At 32.0% G+C, this 18,654-nt stretch overlaps 1 protein-coding gene across 1 annotated transcript in view; it reads left to right on the top strand.

Annotated features, from left to right (window-relative positions):
* Positions 1-18,654, top strand: part of LOC140442373 (fat-like cadherin-related tumor suppressor homolog) — a 965,522-nt gene that overhangs the window by 313,817 nt on the left and 633,051 nt on the right. The gene's annotated exons all lie outside the window — the stretch shown is intronic.

Here is an 18,654-nt window from a genome sequence, read left to right as displayed (position 1 = left end):
GCTATGGTCACTTTGTTAGCCGCTGCTCTGAAAAGTTGTAGTGAACTACAGTTAAAACATTCTCTAAGGTTCCTCAGCCAGGAGATGCGTCTTCTTCCTATGCTTCTTCTTCCTTGGATTCTTCCTTGCATAATAATTCTCAGCAGCTCATATTTTTTCCTCTGGTTATGTGACCCAAATACTCTAGTTTTCTTCTTTTTATGCTGTTCATAATTTCTAACTCCTTATTTAGACGTCGTAGTACCTCAGCATTGGTAATCCTTTGAACCCACTGAATTTTTAATATTCTTCTGTATCACCACATTGCGAACGCTTCTATTTTTCTTATGTGTTGTTTCTTCAATGTCCAAGCTTCCATTCCGTATCCATTCCTTATAGTAAGACAAAATATGTAACATATATTGTTACATATATGTTAGGATTGTTGCAAAATTATTTTTACAACCTTCTGCTCACTGCTTGGTGTGCACAAATTCTCTTGAAATTCCAACAAACTAAACTGCAAAGCAACCACAGGACAGAGCGACATACAGGTTGTCTGCAACTGCATGACAGTTTTAGCGAAGGTCATAAATATGTGTTACAGGTCTTTCAGATCCTGATCAGGTATCAAACGTAACTACGAAACGGATACTGGGATATCGTAGAAGTATATTTTCTAATTATCTTTTGAACTTCCAAAATGATATACATAAAATACCATTCAGATCGCAATGTGGACTACGACCTCAAGGTATACTCTACATTATCCCCTTGAAATCTGCGATCTAGTGTAATATACAAATAAAGAACGTTAGAACTTCACCGTTCTTTTAAATCCCTGTGACAAACAAAGGACGTTTTTGTGATCGGGGTATTGTAGCAGTACTAACGAAAACATTTAGTACTACTTAACTGTGATGACTTGGTATTTTCTACATTAATTGTACTTTTAATATGTATACAGTTATTTCAGTGCAATAATGCAAATTACACGAATTTCGATATTAAGGAGTCTTTTATCAACTGACTGAACTTAAGTATATTATATACCTTGTAGTATACTAAATTAGCATTGCTAGTATTGCAACTTACAATTTATCATAGTTCGTTATTCTATTTTTGTTGGAGCCTGACGTGTTCCGGTCACTCCGTAATTGGGTGCCGTTACTGCCAATTTTCATAAAAATTAACGTACGTTACAGTGGTCTGCTAATGTCACAAGAACGCTTAATCACCTTTATATGGTAAAATTGGAGTACATTACGTCATTATTAGCTATTTACGGCGACATTCACGAATGTCAGTTAACATTATCAATGCAGTAGGGATGAAATTAGTAGACCGATATACATATTGTAATTAACATGACAATGAAGAGTATATCTGTGGAATGCTGACATGATCACTATATGTACGTTTGTTATGGATATAACTATCTATAGAGTTGTAGTTAGAAGTTATTTTTAGTAATGTTGACTGCGCCAGTTAATCTTGCAAGTGTGATGGCGTGTGGAAATATTTTAATCTTCTAATTTTATATAATTTAAAATTTATTATATTTTCTTTTATGCAATTCTATCAATTTCTAGTTTGGCTTCTAACAATAAAAATTTTAATTTCTTCTATGTTATTAAATTGAATTTCTAATCGATTGATGGATGGCGTCCCAAAAACGCCATCCTTTATTATCTAGAAAAGGAGCAAAATCTGTCATACCGATAAACGAGTTATTATTAAAAGATTCATTTGCAAAAGACTTGCAACACTCTCCGGCTTCTCAGCTACTTTAATCAACTATTGATTAGAAATTAATGGATTCTACAGACCCGGTCTCCTCTATAATTGTACAATTTACAGGATCCGAAATAATAATATACTCAAGCTGCTGATTAAAGCTTGTAATCATAGGGTTGTCTAAGTTTTATAACGTTTATAATATTTTTTTTATCGATGATCTTGATTTATTAAACATAAACGTGTTGGAGACATTTTAAATGGTAAACAAGTGGGGAGCTGTGAATATTTAGACAGTATTTAACATTCTTTTACGTATAACCCTTCAATTATGTTATTTTTCATTGAGGTCAAATAAAAACGACAAATTGAAATAACGATGATAGGACTTTGATAAAATTAAACCACGGAATGTAACGAGGTATGTTTCACTTGTTCCAAAACGAAGGTCAAGAAATTGTTCAATGTTTTTAACTATTATTCACAAATGTATATATATATATATATATATATATATATATATATATATATATATATATATATATATAATGGATATTTTGGGTTTTGTAGTCAAATACTGGACTTTAAGTAAAACACCCTTTAAGATTTGTTAAGGTTTCGAGTTTATTTAACTCTTTCTCAAAACATACTAAAAATGAAAACGAAAAACTACATTAGACAATGAATTTGATGTATCTTCAAATAGGCTTACCCTTGTGAGGATGTTACTATAAAATTAGCAGAATTACTTAGCATTTAACGACATTTTATTAATTTACTTTTCCTTTTTCTTTCATTTAAAACTTATTACCATGGTTTGCATGTTTCTTCTATTTTTTGTATGCCTTTGACATCCATGTCTCGTCGAGGTAAATCATCGGACGATTTTCAGAACGTAATTTTCTTATCGAAGGTATATACTCATAACACCATTTTTGTATTTTGTAATCTATGAGATTCCAGAATTACTGGTGTTTTGGCAATTATACAATATCGAAAGCCGATACTTTTTGTTTAATATAATATATAGCTGTGTAACAGTGTAGCAGGGGGCTACGTTACATACACATGACATGGCTTACTTCAGGCTTGATTGACATGTTTTTGATATTGATAAGATTGTAAAAAAATATAAGTTTAATTAGTACAATATTGTTTAAGTTATAAACCCATAAAATATAAAACATGGCGCAGTCAAACAGTTAGCTGGGTACAGTCGAAAAACTAAATTTTACCATAAAAGAAAAAAAAAAACTTTAAGAACATAGTGAGGCACGAGGTAACATAACCTTAAATGGCAATGGGAATAAGTGTAAAGCTACCACCAGATTTTGACCTACAGGGACAAAATACGGCAAGTGAATGGAAGTTTTGGAAAACCTGTTTCGAAGATTACTTACTAGCAACAGGACAAGACCAGTCAGCAGATAAAATAAAACTGTCAATTTTAAGAAATATAATTGGAAGTGAGTCTGCCAAAATTATGTCCACATTCGCCATCCCAGAAGACGAAACCAATAAGTACGATTTAATGATGTCACTAATCGACAAATATGTTAATCCAAGGATGAACGAATCATTTGAAATATACAATTTTATCACGAGAGTTCAGAAAGAAGGAGAGTCATTTGAGCAGTTTCTTACTAGTTGTAGACATTTGATTCGAACCTGTAATTATAATGAAATTGATGCAGAACAAACAGCCGAAGATAAAGCTCTGAGAGACAAGATATTGATGGGCATCAGAGATTTAGTTACTAGAGAAGCTTTATTAAGAGTAGACAAACTTATCCTACAAAAGGCCATCGAATTTTGTAGAACTAGTGAGCAAAGTAAAAACCAAAATTTGAAATTTCATAACGAAACGAAAGATGTGGATATAGGACAAGTTCATAAAGAAAGGAATAAAGATAAGTTCCAGGGCCATAGAAACTATAATAACTCTAAAAGTAAAACCAACACTAATGAAAAATTCAAGTGCAAACGGTGTCAATTAACTCATGGAGCCAGAGAATGTCCAGCATATGGAAAGAAATGTAAGAAATGTGGGATTTTAAACCATTTTGCAAAGTCGTGCAGAGTCAAGAATATTGATGTCATAGATGAAGGTAGCAGTGATGGATCATCTGATATTTTTGTAGGAAATGTTAATAAAGTATACCAAGATGAAAGTTGTCAAAATATTTGGGATCAAATTATAAAAATTGAAAATAAAAGAATTAAAGTAAAACTTGACACAGGTGCTGATGTAAGTATAATTCCATTAAAAATTTTTAAGAAAATTGATAAACAGTTTAAAATTAGGCATAATCAGTATGTACTTAAAGGGTTTGAGGGTACTCAGGCTAAAACAATAGGTGTTGTAAATTTAGTTTGTAAATATAAAAATAAGTATGTTTATGATGACTTCACTATTATTGATGGGGCAACTCGAGTTCTTTTAAGTGGTAAATTATGTGTTGATTTGAGATTAGTTAAACGAATCAACAATGTTGAGAGTTGTGGTACTTTAGAACTAGCCGAAAGGAATAAATTTATAAACCTTAACCCTGATGTTTTTAGGGGTCATGGTAAATTTTATGGTAAACATAGGATTATTACAGTAGACAATTTTGAACTAGTAAGTTACCCACCCATAAATGTACCTGTTGCAATTAGAGATAAGTTAAGAGATGAATTAGATAGGTTGACAAAAAGAGGGGCAATTGTGAAAGTTAATGAAATTGGCTCGAGGGCAAGCATAAACCGCATTGTTATTGTGGAAAAGCAAAATGGTAAGTTACGTTTATCCCTAGACCCATCAGACTTAAATAAACAAATTGTCCGCAAACCAAGAATAGTACATAAATTGGAAGATGTTTGTGCACAAATGATGGATAAAAAGATATTCTCTGTATTTGATCTCTCTGAAGGGTATCATCATTTGGAACTTGATGAGGCATCATCCTGGAAATGCTGTTTTGCAACATCATATGGAATTTTCAGATATAAAGTATTGCCGTATGGATTGTCAAATTCCCAGGATCTGTTTCAAGAAGTAGTAGAAGATAAATTTAAAGGTATAGAGAATCTATTGATTTGTCATGATAATATGATTGTTATGGGAACAACAAAAAAAGGACATGACACAACTGTTAAAAAAGTTTTAGAAAGGGCTAAAGAAGTAGGAGCGAAGTTTAATAGTGACAAATTCCAATATTGTCAAGAAGAGGTCAAATTTATGGGCCAAGCTTTTTCACACAAAGGGATGCAAATAGATCCTGATAGAGTGGAATCACTTTGCAAACTCAAAGAACCAAATAGTAAAATAGAATTGCAACGAATTTTGGGTGCATTCAATTATGTTAGACGGTATATTCCGAATTTGGCTGAACATATTCAACCTCTTTGTCAGTTACTTAAAAATAATGTAGAATGGGTGTGGCTCCCTTCACATCAAAAATGTTTCGATAATTTAAAGGACATCATTTGTAAATCACCAGCTTTAGTCCCGTATGATCCTAATAAAAAAATTATTTTACAATGTGATGCATCTAAAAATGGCTTAGGTGTTTGTATGTTCCAGAAATATGAGAAAGTTTTAAAATTAGTAGCTTGTGCATCACGAAATATGAATGATAGTGAGATAAATTATAGTCAAACTGAGAAGGAACTATTGGCAATCTATTATGCTACTCAAAAATTTCACAATTTTATTTATAATTTTGATGTTGATGTTCAGTCAGATCACAAACCTATAATCTCCATTATGAATAAGCCAATTTGCAAAATTGGATCAGTTAGACTCCAACGTTTAAGACTTAAACTTCTCAAGTATAGATTAAATGTTTATTTCGTTCTTGGAAAAGACATACCTTTTGCTGATATGCTGTCTAGGTCTAGTTTAAATATAAATACACAAGACCCAGAAATGTTTGAAATGGTCCATTCCGTGAGTAAACATTTACCTATGCGTCAGGAAAAGCAATCTGAGTTAAGACTAGCTACTAGTCAGGATGAAGCATTGGCAGTAATTTTTGATTTTTATTACAATGGGTGGCCAAAAGAAAAAAATGTTCCTCAAGTATGTTAAAAGTACTATGGTATAAGAGATTCACTTTATTTTGAAGCTGGTATTGCATTCATGCATGACAAAATAATTATTCCGAGATAACTTAGACTTGACATGATAAAATTGCTTCATAAGGGCTATATAGGAGTCAGTAAAACTATAAAAAAAGCCAGGAGTATATTTTATTGGCCAGGACTTAATGATGATATAACAAACTATATAAAAAAGTGCAGGATATGTGAGAAATATAGACCAAATAATTTTAAAGAACCAATGATGCCTCATGACATTCCTAGACTAAGATTCAATAAAGTTGGTACAGACATTTTAGAGTATGGTTCAAAGGCATATTTAGTAATTGTAGATTATTTTTCGCATTGGTTGGACATTTCAGTATTAAAAGATAAAACCTCCAGTTCAGTAATCAACTCATTTTTCAAGATACCTTTAGTAGATTTGGATATCCAGAAATTTTAATTGCAGATAATCTAATATTTACCTCAGCGAAATGTAAAAATTTTTATAGAGAAAAAGACATTACAATTATGGCATGCACCCCACATTACCACCAGAGTGATGGACTTGCAGAAAAAGCAGTCAATATAAGCAAGCAAATTTAAAAAAAAAAGCCACAAGGAAAATAATGATTTTAGATATCTTGTAATGGAATATAATAATACCTGCATAATAAATCTCGATGCATCTCCAGCTCAAATTTTACAGAGCAGGATCCTGAGAGGACAATTACCAACTACAGCTAATAAATTAGAACCTACAATCCAGAAACAAGTATATGAGAATTTGTGCAGAGAAAAAGAAAAATTACAATTACATTATGATAAGACATCACGAAGAAAACCAGTAGAGTTTAGAAAGGGAGATAGTGTAGTAATAAGAAGTTCAAAAGATAATTATTGGCATAAAGCAATTGTATTAGAAAAGGCAAATGAGCCTAGATCATATTGGGTGAGAAAAGAAGGTAACAATAGAATTATTAGTTATGAGTAAACACTCATGTACCAGAACACTTGAAAAAGAATTAATTAAAATCCTTTGTAAAAGGTATATATTAAAAAACCCAAACGGGCTGTGCTAGACAACATGTTTTCGGAATCTATCATTCCATCATCAGTGTCTAGGAGTACATGAATGTAGCCACTAAATATATGGCTAAAAACCCGTTAACAAATAATTAGTTACATTTGTTTGACATTATATCTTATAAATTATTAGGATGTTAAAGTTACCGTTGGATTAGGTAACATGGCGACATATGACTCCACGTTGAAGTTGCTAGTCCTGAGACGGTGTGTCTACGAGGACTTTATGGAAGCAACTGATGTTTACAATCTCTTTTTCTATCGCTTCTTAAGTTTCTATACGTACTGGCGTTGTATTACTTTTTCCCTATTGTAAAATGCTGAAAACCCAAAATATGTGGTTTATGTAAGATGGTGCACCACCACATTCTAAAGAGAAGACATTGAGAACATACTTAAATATAACTTTATACAAAAAAATTTATAAAAAATCACAAAAGAAAACTTATTATTCATTACGTAAATTGTTTACCCATTTTTTTAGGACACTTAGAAACTATAGCACAGGTAATGAATAACACATATGTGTCTCTTTTCATAATACTTTTGCTACAAATCTAACCTTAAAGACTCAGCATTTTTACAAAAACATTATCGTTGGCCTAATAACCGATATTGTTATAAATATAGTAAATACACAGGCAATTTAGTTCAGCATAATATTAGTTCGTTAGTTAATCATAATAGTTCATTTGTTCGAGATGTAATTATAGTTACTCGTAAACTGTAACGTAATCATATAAATAAGTAACGTCATCGATAAGTTATTCCGTTTGTATATAAGTACCCAATGAATGAGATACATCACAGTTTAATACATTATTTAACCTCTGCGACAAATAAAATGTAGTTCCATAAAATACCATAAGATTTGGATATGTATCCAAAAGAATATATTCATCGATTATACATTATAGCCACCACGTAGCCCAGAATTTAATCCGCTTGATTTTGGTGTATGGGACGTATTAAAATAACGTGTCTATAAGAATCCCATAAAAATTCGCAATCAACTATGGAGAAATAAATACTGCAGCAGTTTCTTTAGAACCAATGATGCTATTTAATATGAGACGATCTTTTATGGAATATATTGACAAATGAATTAAAGAAAATGGTAGACATATCGAATATTTACTTTGACAAAAAGTTATGTTATTTCGTTTATCTATTTCTTAATTAATAGTTTGTGAACAAAATTTTCACTTTTGTGAAAATTGCATATCCATAAATAACTTAATAAATAAATTTCAAAATAAATCCATGACAAGTATTATCTAAACTAATTGTCCTGATTCATTATTGGAAAATATTGAGGCTCATTATTCATAACATATTTTAAAATACACTTCCAGATATTATTCTCAATAGTTGTACAAATTTGCTGTTTATTTAATATACATGGAAACTTTTAGCTTCACAATAAAGCCGTTATTTGATCAGCATGAATCAACATTATCCTTTCGCAGTTGTGTTCGTCTTTCTACCAGCATAACGTATCTCGCGTTACATCCAGATTAATTTCAACTCTGGTAAACTCCTGCGAATATACGTAAATGGAGAGTTAGTGGCAGGTAGAAACGAATTAATCCACACGGAAGGAATATTTCGTCCACGTCCCTACAGCAGGATGGCCAGGCTGGTTGGAAGTGTCTTCAGCGCATTCGTCTTTGTTATTTTATGTGTAAAAAGTTACGGAAACTCACTCAGTTATTCTGTGGTTAGTAATTAAAACAAAATACTCGCCGAAATCAACACAAAGGTATAATTTTACGGTGGGTTCATTGACGGTACGTTTGACGATTTTCTAAAGGGATCACAGAAGAGAAATAGTAGATTTACACAAAAAACATGCGCTATGCAAAGTATTAATATTTCTGGTTTATGTGCTCTAATAAGTCTATTTTTTATATGGATTACATGATAAGTAAGATACAAAAGAAAGTAAGACAGGATATGTGTAGTCAAAATTACTTGTTCTAACAAATGTGTTCTAAAGTCTTTAGAAGAAAAAGATTTCTTAAAATGTATTTGGGTAAAAAATGATTTTATGCCTTGTGTTCTATAAATAAACATTAAAATAAGAAATACAGACAAAAATACACATGTAAAAAATCTATAAGAAATGATTTAAGAAACTTAACAATCCATATGTCAAAGTGTTTTAGCAAACTGTAAATCTGTGGAATCTGTATCTGAAGAACGTTTCATTAATAGGTTATTGTAATTTGCAATATCTTAGTATTCGAAAATACTGCGTTATCACCTTGGATATCCCAGCGTCTAATCTAAGAAGAATGACGTGTTGTGTTTTCTGAAAAAATCAGGGAAATATTTAATCATGATTCGAATTTTTCTTCAAAAATAGAAAACGGTACAAAAATCTGTTTTCGTCAATGTTAAACAAAGTACGCAAGACGAAGTAATTTGGTATAGAGAAAAATAATATTAGGCCAGCAAATGAAGCATTTTGGCTCGCAATTTTTTTGTCCAGCATGGACGTACTTGAAATTTTCACAGAAGCTAGGGAATAGCCCAAGGAGCATTTTCTATATCATCCCATCTCGAAGGTGGGAATTTTTCATTACATTTTAAACATGGGAAGTCGATGGAAAAAGTAATTCTAAGAAAAAAATGGTTTTTAAGTTTTCTTCGTAAAACTAATATTTTTCGAGCTATTCGCCGTTGAAAGTAACAGTTTTTCAACGAAAAAATCGACTGTTTAGACGGGTTTTGAGAATAACTCGAAAAATATGCAATTGATAAAAAAAAAACTGTAGATATCAAAATTGTATCTTTTAGAAACACAAATAAAATCCTATTTTTATCATTTTTTTAGCTTTTTTCGTCAAATGCATAATTTGAAATATTCAAAGCAAATATTGTTCTAAAGCAATTTTCTTGTGGCATTTTTAATTACTATTTTAATGGAAATAAGCCACAATTGAAGGTTAAAGTAAGTTTATTAACAATAAATTTACTTTAACCTTCAATTATGGCTTATCCCCATTAAAATAGTAATTAATTTAAAGCCAAATAACAGGAAAACTTTGCATTTTTCGAGGAGAACCTACAGAATCTTTTTTCAAGCATACGATTAGGCGTTAAAAAAAGTTTCTAGCGTAAAAAGTGAGCGATTTAGGCTTTTTCCTACGTAAAAATCAGTGAAAACGACTCCCTAACGACCCTCTTAATTAAAATTGATCTTGACCCTTCTGTAATCTTTTTATATATGAATTATCAATATACCCAAGAAGTTTGACCTATTCAAAAGGCCTAAATTTAGAAAAATTGGAGTTTAAAGATAAATTGATTTTTTGCAATTTCGTATTGTTCACCCTTTTCTTCAAAATATCTTCGAAAATACTGTAAATACGAAAAAAACTGTACAATACTAAATTGTAGCTTTTTTAATAACTAAAATTTCATTGTGCACATATTCTTTTTACAGTGAATATTTTGCGAGGTATTTTGAAAATATCATGGATGGATCGCAAAACAAACGAACACGTTCTCGAAAAACTAGGAAAACAATGCGAAGTTTTAAATTCCATAAAAATCAGGAAATTGGAATACTTGGGGCACATCATGAGAGGTGAAAAATACGAACTACTAAGGAATATAATGCAGGGTAAAATCAAAGGCAGAAGAAGCGTAGGAAGATGTAAAATCTCGTGGCTTTGCAATCTCCGTGAATGGTTTGGATGCAGTTCAATTGAACTATTCAGGCGCGTAACCAACAAAATTATGAGTGCCAGAATGATTTCCAATCTCCCATAGGAGCGGAACTTAAAGTAGAAGAAGCTGTTTAAAACCTCTATTTACAGGCAAACATCCCCTTATTCGAGTCCTTTTTTAAACTCGCCCCACTTAAAAACTAAGGGATATTAAGGAATTTAAATTACAAATTGTTATGTGCAGAAAACTGGAAGCATTTGAGATGTGACTATATCGGAGAATACTTAAGATCCCGTGGACTGACCAAGTCACAAATGAGGAGGTCCTCAGAAGAATGAATAAGAACCGAGAGGTACTGACCACCATCAAATCTCGAAAGTTACAATTCTTCGGACATATTATGCGAAATGAATCCATATATCCTCTCCTTCAAGCCATCCTACAAGGCAAAATATTTGGAAAACGAGGTCCAGGAAGAAGAAGAACCTCTTGGCTAAAGAACCTCAGAATCTGGTTCAATACAACATCTGTGCAGCTTTTCCGCGCTGCTGCAGATAAGATAAATATTGCCATGATGATCGCCAACATTCGTAACGGATAGGCACATCAAGAAGATGTAATTTGGACCCCTTAAGAAGAAATTACAATATACTGGACGTTTTCCACTTCTCTGTTAGAATTATTAAGTATACTAAGTACATTAAACAAATAATTTTAAATGTGTGTATCTAATTTGGACTTTCACCATGTAAATTTGTTTTGTTTGCATGCAATTTGGTTTTACTTACTCTTATAATAAAATTTGATTAATGTAAGGAGAAATGCTAAACATATAAAATAAAATTTTAAGAATTCTTAATTTACATTAAAATACATTCCTGTATTTTAATGTAATACTGTATCTGTATGTATGAATTATAACTGAAATAAATAAAGATTGAAAATGAAAAATAAAGATTAAATAGGATATTTTAGTTGGTTGAAGAATTGAGATACGAATTGGACGCCAACTATTTTTAGAATATAAATAGTAAAATAAAAGTTATCTTTCTAAAGATAAATGAATAAAATCAAAAGAAATCGAAATAAAATAATTATTTAAAAAAAATAACAAACATGTGACATTTAAAACGTTACAAGATGTCAGTAAATGTTAAATTTTTAGAATTATGGAACCGGACCGTTTTTCACACTGGTCTAAATTACACGGCCTTATCTTAATAATTACGTAAGTATGATTAAATATGTGTTGTAGGTAAGTGAATGCATTACCCTCTTTGTCCATCACTTTAAAAAGGTATTTCATTAGTGCATAAAGAGAATATAGAGAAGCAAGAGTACCGTTTTGAGTTATTAAAGAAGAGTGTTTTATGTTTGACGTATCAGGGTTAAAGAAAAGAAGTTCTATGAAGCCAATTTTATGCTACTTTAATTTTCTGTTATTGCCCTAATGTGACTAAACACCAAGACGATAACATTTTGTAAAATTTACGCCCTTTACGGCCCTGTAGTAATTTCTTTGTCCAGTTCAAAAAACAATCAATTATCCTACGACATAATTTAAAAGAGGTTACTTGAAAATAGAACACATTGAGCCATGTTTGTGAAAAAGTGCTTTAATAATTACCGAACTAAAAAGGACTAAAAGCATTTTCATAAATGTTACAAATATTGTGTTGAATTGTGAAATAATTAATAGGTACCTACTAATACTGACTACTACACTTTTGAGTAACATACTATAAAATATTTTGCGATTTTGTTAAATTATCTAAAGCATGTGACGAGCTAGCTGTACATTAATTATAATATTTCAATGTTAAATTTGTATTTTCCGTTGTTTTTTGTACTCCATATACAGTACATGTAACGAATATATTTTTTTATTTATTCGATAACAAATATTTAGGTATTTATTGAAAAATATCTCTGTATTTAATATATTTTTGTTACAACATTAAAATTATATAAAATTTAAATATAAAACTAAATACCGCAGAGTAAAACTTGAATCAGAATTTTATACAACCAACATTTGTACCCAAATGGAGGTGAAAAAAAAGTTTCTATCTTCGCCGGATCAGTATTCGCCGGCTTGAGGTGCCGTGGTTGTTAAGATCTAATAAGCGACTATTATGAGGACTAGGAAGCCGACTTTTGTTATAAGGCATTAGTTAACTTACTCTGTCTCTTTCTATTCAAACATGACCCCCGGAGGGAGTGTAGTGGTTATCTTAATGTCGCGTATTGTCTGTCTCCAACGATCTCTGTCTCTGGTCATTTCTTTTAACTCATGCAAAGGCCTTTTGCATATTCTTGTAATTTGGTCGATTCATCTTGTTGGTGATCTTCCTCGTGATGTTTGGCGTTCTACCTTGAATTATAAGCCTTTCCATGTTTTCTGTGTCTGCTCTAATATGTCCAAAATATTTGAATTGTTGGAGATGGACTTTGCTGAAGAGCCGTTTGCTGACCTTTAGCTCATTTAAAATTGAATTATTTGTTCTGTGGTTGGTTAACGGAATTCGTAACATTCTTTTTTGACAGAACATTGCAGTGGCGCCTATCTTTCTTCCTTTCGCTTGTCTTAGGGTCCAAGATTCACAAGTATGTGAGTGTTGGCAATATTAACACACACATACTACACAATATAAATTCCATTAATAACATAAACTAAACTGTTATTCTCTGTTAAAGAAGTATTTAATTAAATTATCACTGAGCACATCCATATTAATTTTATAGTTCTACCATTGACTGTGGGTTCAACTGAACTACTTGGATTACACACCATTTATATACTTTGCTTTCAATTTTGATTTTTAATTTTAGTATTTTAATTACATAGTCAGATTTCTTCCTTTCTACATTACAGATAGTGTTTGGTAGACCATTTTATTGTAGTCAACTACCCACTGTCTAATATATTGTTTAGTATTTTTCTTGCATTCTTACTTTACGTCGACTTCAGTTGCTCTCAAACTAACACCCTAATTATTATAGACAGGTTTGAGTGTGAGATCTGGATTATTCAATCTACTTAAAAAATATCCTATATAATCTTATATTTCATCATTGACCTCCTATAGTAGTGTCAGTTGGACTTTTGGTCAATACTTAGTTTCATAGAATTTTTAAAAGGTGCAGATCACATATCTATGATTGTGACTGCTCATCCAAGCTGTCATTTGTCACATGTCACCCCAACATTTCCGTTAGATCGGGAGCCATTCTGTCTTCGGCTTCGGCACGCAATGTAGCTTTTCTTTAATAATTTTAAAGTGTTTGTTTGTCCTTTTGTAGTGTATTGTAATGTACAGTTATATGTTTATGACATTTTGTTCTTGTCAGATAGGCCGCAATTGACGAAGTAAGTCTATAAACGTTAATCACATAAAAACTCTTTATCAACCATAAACTTCGAGTTTTTATCGAAGTTAATCAATTTCTTTAGTTATAAAAAAACGTTTCTTGGCTTATTTTAGATGCCCCTGAAGATGATCTAGGGATGGAAAGTACTTGGGAAAGATTAAATTAAACTGTGCTCGATATATGCCTTTTATTTGATCAAAGTTCAATTAAATTATTGTTTAATGTGATAGTTGATGATGAAATTGAAGATTTGTATATTATATCAGGATATTCAAGAAGTCTATACTTTGTTCTAAAGAGATTTTATATGGCTAACACTAATTTGGTGTTTAGTGTAAATTTCAATTTATAAACGCGAGCTGGGTGAAAATTAAAAAACAACATTGAAGAAGCAGGAACAGAAGCTCTAGGAAAACGCAAAGTCGTACTGAACAAAAGAAACAACAACAATACACCATGGTTCAAAAAAGAAATAAAAGAGACATGTAAAGAAAAACAAAAGGCCTACACTAAGTGCAAAACATCAAGTACTCCAGAATCCAGATATACCTATAAGATAATACGAACTGAAACAAAGCAGTTGGTAAGAAGGATAAAAAATGAACACTGGGAACAGTTTACAAAAAGGATGGAAAGCCACTTCTACAGTACACAAAACCAAATATGAAGATTCATAAGAACCTAACGGAAAGAGATGACAGAATTGAAAGAATAGAATAACATACCAGCAAACGAATGGGAAAGATACCTGACGAAACTGTTTAAAGGAGAGGAAAGTAATAATTAACTCAATAACGTACCTGAATTAAGACGCCAAATAGAAATCATTTTTCAGGAAGTAGATATAGCCATAAATTCACTCAAAAATAGAAAGTCACCAGGACCACACAAACCTTAAAAGCTTGTAAAGCGACGGGATTTCTTAATGACACAATCTGGAAGAACAAACACCTAAGACAAGACACAACAACAAGAATCTATAAAGCAGCAATTAGACCTATATTAACATACACGGCGGAGACAAGACCTGACAAATCTAAAGCGAGACGACTACTAGAAACCACAGAAATGAAAATACTCCGACGAATATCAGGGAAAAGTCTGTTGGATAGGGAGAGAAGCGGAAACAATATAGAAGTCATAAATGGATGGGTGACAAAACGGAAACAGGAGTGGAACGAACACATTAGTATAATGGCAGAGGATAGTATAGTACGAATAGCACGAGATGCAAATTTGTATTACTGACAGTTCCCCAGATTTGAATCCCTTACGTTCATACCAGTCGTAGTATTTTCTTATACAGAAGAATTTTATCCGTTTACACAGCTTAACACTGAAAACATTAAACTGCTCTGTCAATCCGGTTTTGGCTCGTATTGTCTTTCTTTTATTCCCGTGCATTTTATTAAACTTTTAATATTTCTTGACGCTTAAAGAATCAGTTGATAATTTTAAACGCATTTTTTAGTTACTTTTTTCATGATGGAAATAGTACTTTAAAAGTTGGTTAAAATAGACGCAAAAGTGTATTTATTTTTTGACAAAACCGGAAAAAGGAAACAATAGTTGTCAGTTCTTCAGTTTTCAATATCAGCCGCATAAATCACCCATAAGTAATTTACTGAAATTGAAAGGAATTTTGTCAAATATCCGGGAAATACCTTTAATATTTACGAGCTATGGGAACTAAAAAGCTGTATTTATAATACACGAACGGCCCTTCTAAATTAGCATTAACCTGCAGAGAACAATTCCCTTCCACCGCTCATGATCATACCTCCAGTTATAAAGTAGACAATTATGCATATTTTGTTCATAAAACCTTTCGCGGACGGCGAAATTTATTTATTGTTTGTACAACAGCGCTTTTATTATATTACCCGAAATATGAGGGAGATATATTAATTAAAAATTAGCGGGAACATACAGGAAAATCACAGTTGAGTGAAAATTATCTCAATAATGTTGTATTAACAGCTCGTTTCATATTTACATCCACATTTTAAATAAGTTTGTTGAAGGCAGTTTATAAACTTCGATTTTTAAGCGTCTTCTTTTCAGAACACGTTAATGCTTTGGAAAAATATTTAAATCATTATCAATAATGTTTAACATTGATTTTAGAAAAAAACTACTACTAGAAAAAATCTAAATTATCGATTTTTACCTGCTATTGTTATGTATACCGATTTTTTTAAAGCAATTATTGTATAGTCCTTAGAGGTACTTAGTCAATATTATAATAGTGGAGACATCTAATAACGTTTTCCTACTAGTCGATTATTCAGTCAATAACTATTATGAATTCGTTTGTTCCATCTTCCATTTCTTGTGGCGTTTTTAATGGAATTTGCGGATCCATTCGTGCATCTAAGCGTTCCCAAAATTCTATCCAATTTGTTTTATGGTTATATAGGATTGTTTGCCTTGCTTTTTCAATAATTGTATTGGACAGTGCGGTTATTATTGGCGAGTGATCCAATAATAAAGTCTTCCCTAGATTTATCCAAGGATAAATCTAGGGAAGACTACCTGAAAATAATTTTTACTGGTTTTTTTATGATCCAAAAGTCTAGTAGATCGGGAAGTTTTCTTGGATCGCTGGGCCAATAGGTTGTAGGTGTAACTGTCGTTAGCTTTTTAGCAATCATAGAAAAATCATAGCATAGCAATCATAGCAGCAAACGTCATGGGTTTGCAAATAACGCCTTTTAGTAAAGGTAATAAAAAGTATAAATTAATATTAATTGCATTTTGCAAAGTTTAAATATTTGCAGCAAGAACCAAACTGGAGCAATTATACTGTATTATTTATTAAGTTTTTAAAATACTTGTTTAAAGTTACAACAAATATTTGTACTGTCACCAAAGTATGCGTTCGGCTGTATAATTAACTCAATCCCTAATCTTCTATTAACCCCATTTTCCGTAGATTTTCCTAGGAATATAAACAGTGTGTGGGCAATTCAGCATCTTGCATATAAAATGGAAAATTTATTTGAAAACCGAATGGGAACGTTTGAATTTATAGCACATATTTGACGTTTTCCAGCAGCAATTTAAGTCCAAATATTTCTATTTAAGACAATACTGAATGATATACCGTCCCTAATATATCGTCCTGTCTTTATTTTACGTCTATTTTTATTGCTTCTCAAGGTGTTGTATAGTGTCTGCAGGTGTTTGATGTTTGGTTTGTTTTAATGTTGAAAATGTACAGGGTGATCATCTTGTACCTTTACATTTTCTCATTAACTATATTCTTGCTTTGTGCTTCTTTGGAAAAGCTGTCGATGTAAATGCTATCCAACCTTGTGGTTAAGTGCCACTTACATAATATGCTATTAAAAAAAAATAAGTTTACTTTTGACAGCATTTTCACTTAGATGTTTAAGATGTTAGAACATACTTGTAAGAAGGCACATCTGAACGAGCATGGTATCAACATAAATGGAGAGAACCTCAGTCATTTGAGATTTGCAGATGACATCGTCCTTATAGCTGATCGTATGGATGATGCAATAACAATGTTTGAAACATTATATCACGCTTCCTTCTAGGTCGGATTAAAGATTAATATGAACAAGACAAGACGCAAATAATGACTAATTTGGTGCTTGCTGTTGATGGAAGAGATATTGTGCAGACTACATCGTATAAGTACCTAGGACATAACCAGACAGAGATAACCAGACATGTGAGTTCCCACGTCGCATAGGATTAGTCTGGGTAGCGTTTGGTAAATTAAACTATGTATTTAAATCGGATCTACCCATATGCCTCAAAAGGAAAATCTTTGACCAATGTGTGTTACCTGTACTCACTTATATAGCGGAAACATTAACACAAAAAAGGTAGTTAATAAGATTTGCGTGACTCAGATGGCTATGGAGCGCCAGATGTTGGGTGTCTCTCTGAGAGACCTAATTCCAAACGAAGAAATACGTCGTAGAACAAAAACAACCGACGCTATCGAAAAAATCGCGTCGTTAAAATGGAATTGGGCAGGACCCGTCGCCAGATTATCAGACAACCGATGGAAAAAACGTATTTTAGAGTGGAGACCAAGGCAAGAAGCAATACGGAGCAGAGGACGCCGACCAACTAGATGGACTGACGAGCTGAAGCGTGTTAGCAATAACTGGATTCAAGCAGCACAAGGCAGAGACAGATGGAAAGAGCTGAGGGAGACCTATGTCCAGCAGTGGACGCATATAGTTTGATGATGATGATGATGTTTAAAGTGTTCAGCTGTTATCAGGTATTCTCCAAGTGCTCAACTTTTGATCTTTGTCTATGTGTGGCCATTCTTCTGTGCTGTGATCATCAAATATATCTTTCAAATATCGTTCCTATAGTTGTTGAGATGAGTTTAATTTCAGAATGATTTTCAGAACCACGTAACTAGATAAATATGTAGCCATAAATGAAATTTAGGGAAGTACAAAGAAATTTGAAACAAATGAATAAAATCCATACCAAACATAATTTTATGTGAAATAGAAGGAACTACCAAAACTTGTAACAGATTGAGTTTTACGCAGTAAGGTAACAGGTAACCAGACGCAACCTAAGGTACTCTGAATGTTTCCGTCGGCTGTATTTAATTGAACAGAAACATATTAATCAAGATTTAAATTAAGCTTTTTAAGTAGAACTAAAGAAGGGGAACCAATTATACTATCGTTACTGCCACTATCAAGAAGTGCAGAGATTATCTCATTACCCACACAA

This window comes from Diabrotica undecimpunctata, chromosome 1 (assembly GCF_040954645.1).
Source record: "Diabrotica undecimpunctata isolate CICGRU chromosome 1, icDiaUnde3, whole genome shotgun sequence".
NCBI lineage: Eukaryota > Metazoa > Arthropoda > Insecta > Coleoptera > Chrysomelidae > Diabrotica > Diabrotica undecimpunctata.
The sequence above is the reverse complement of the archived record's forward strand: the minus strand, read 5'-3'. Positions and strand labels throughout refer to the sequence as shown.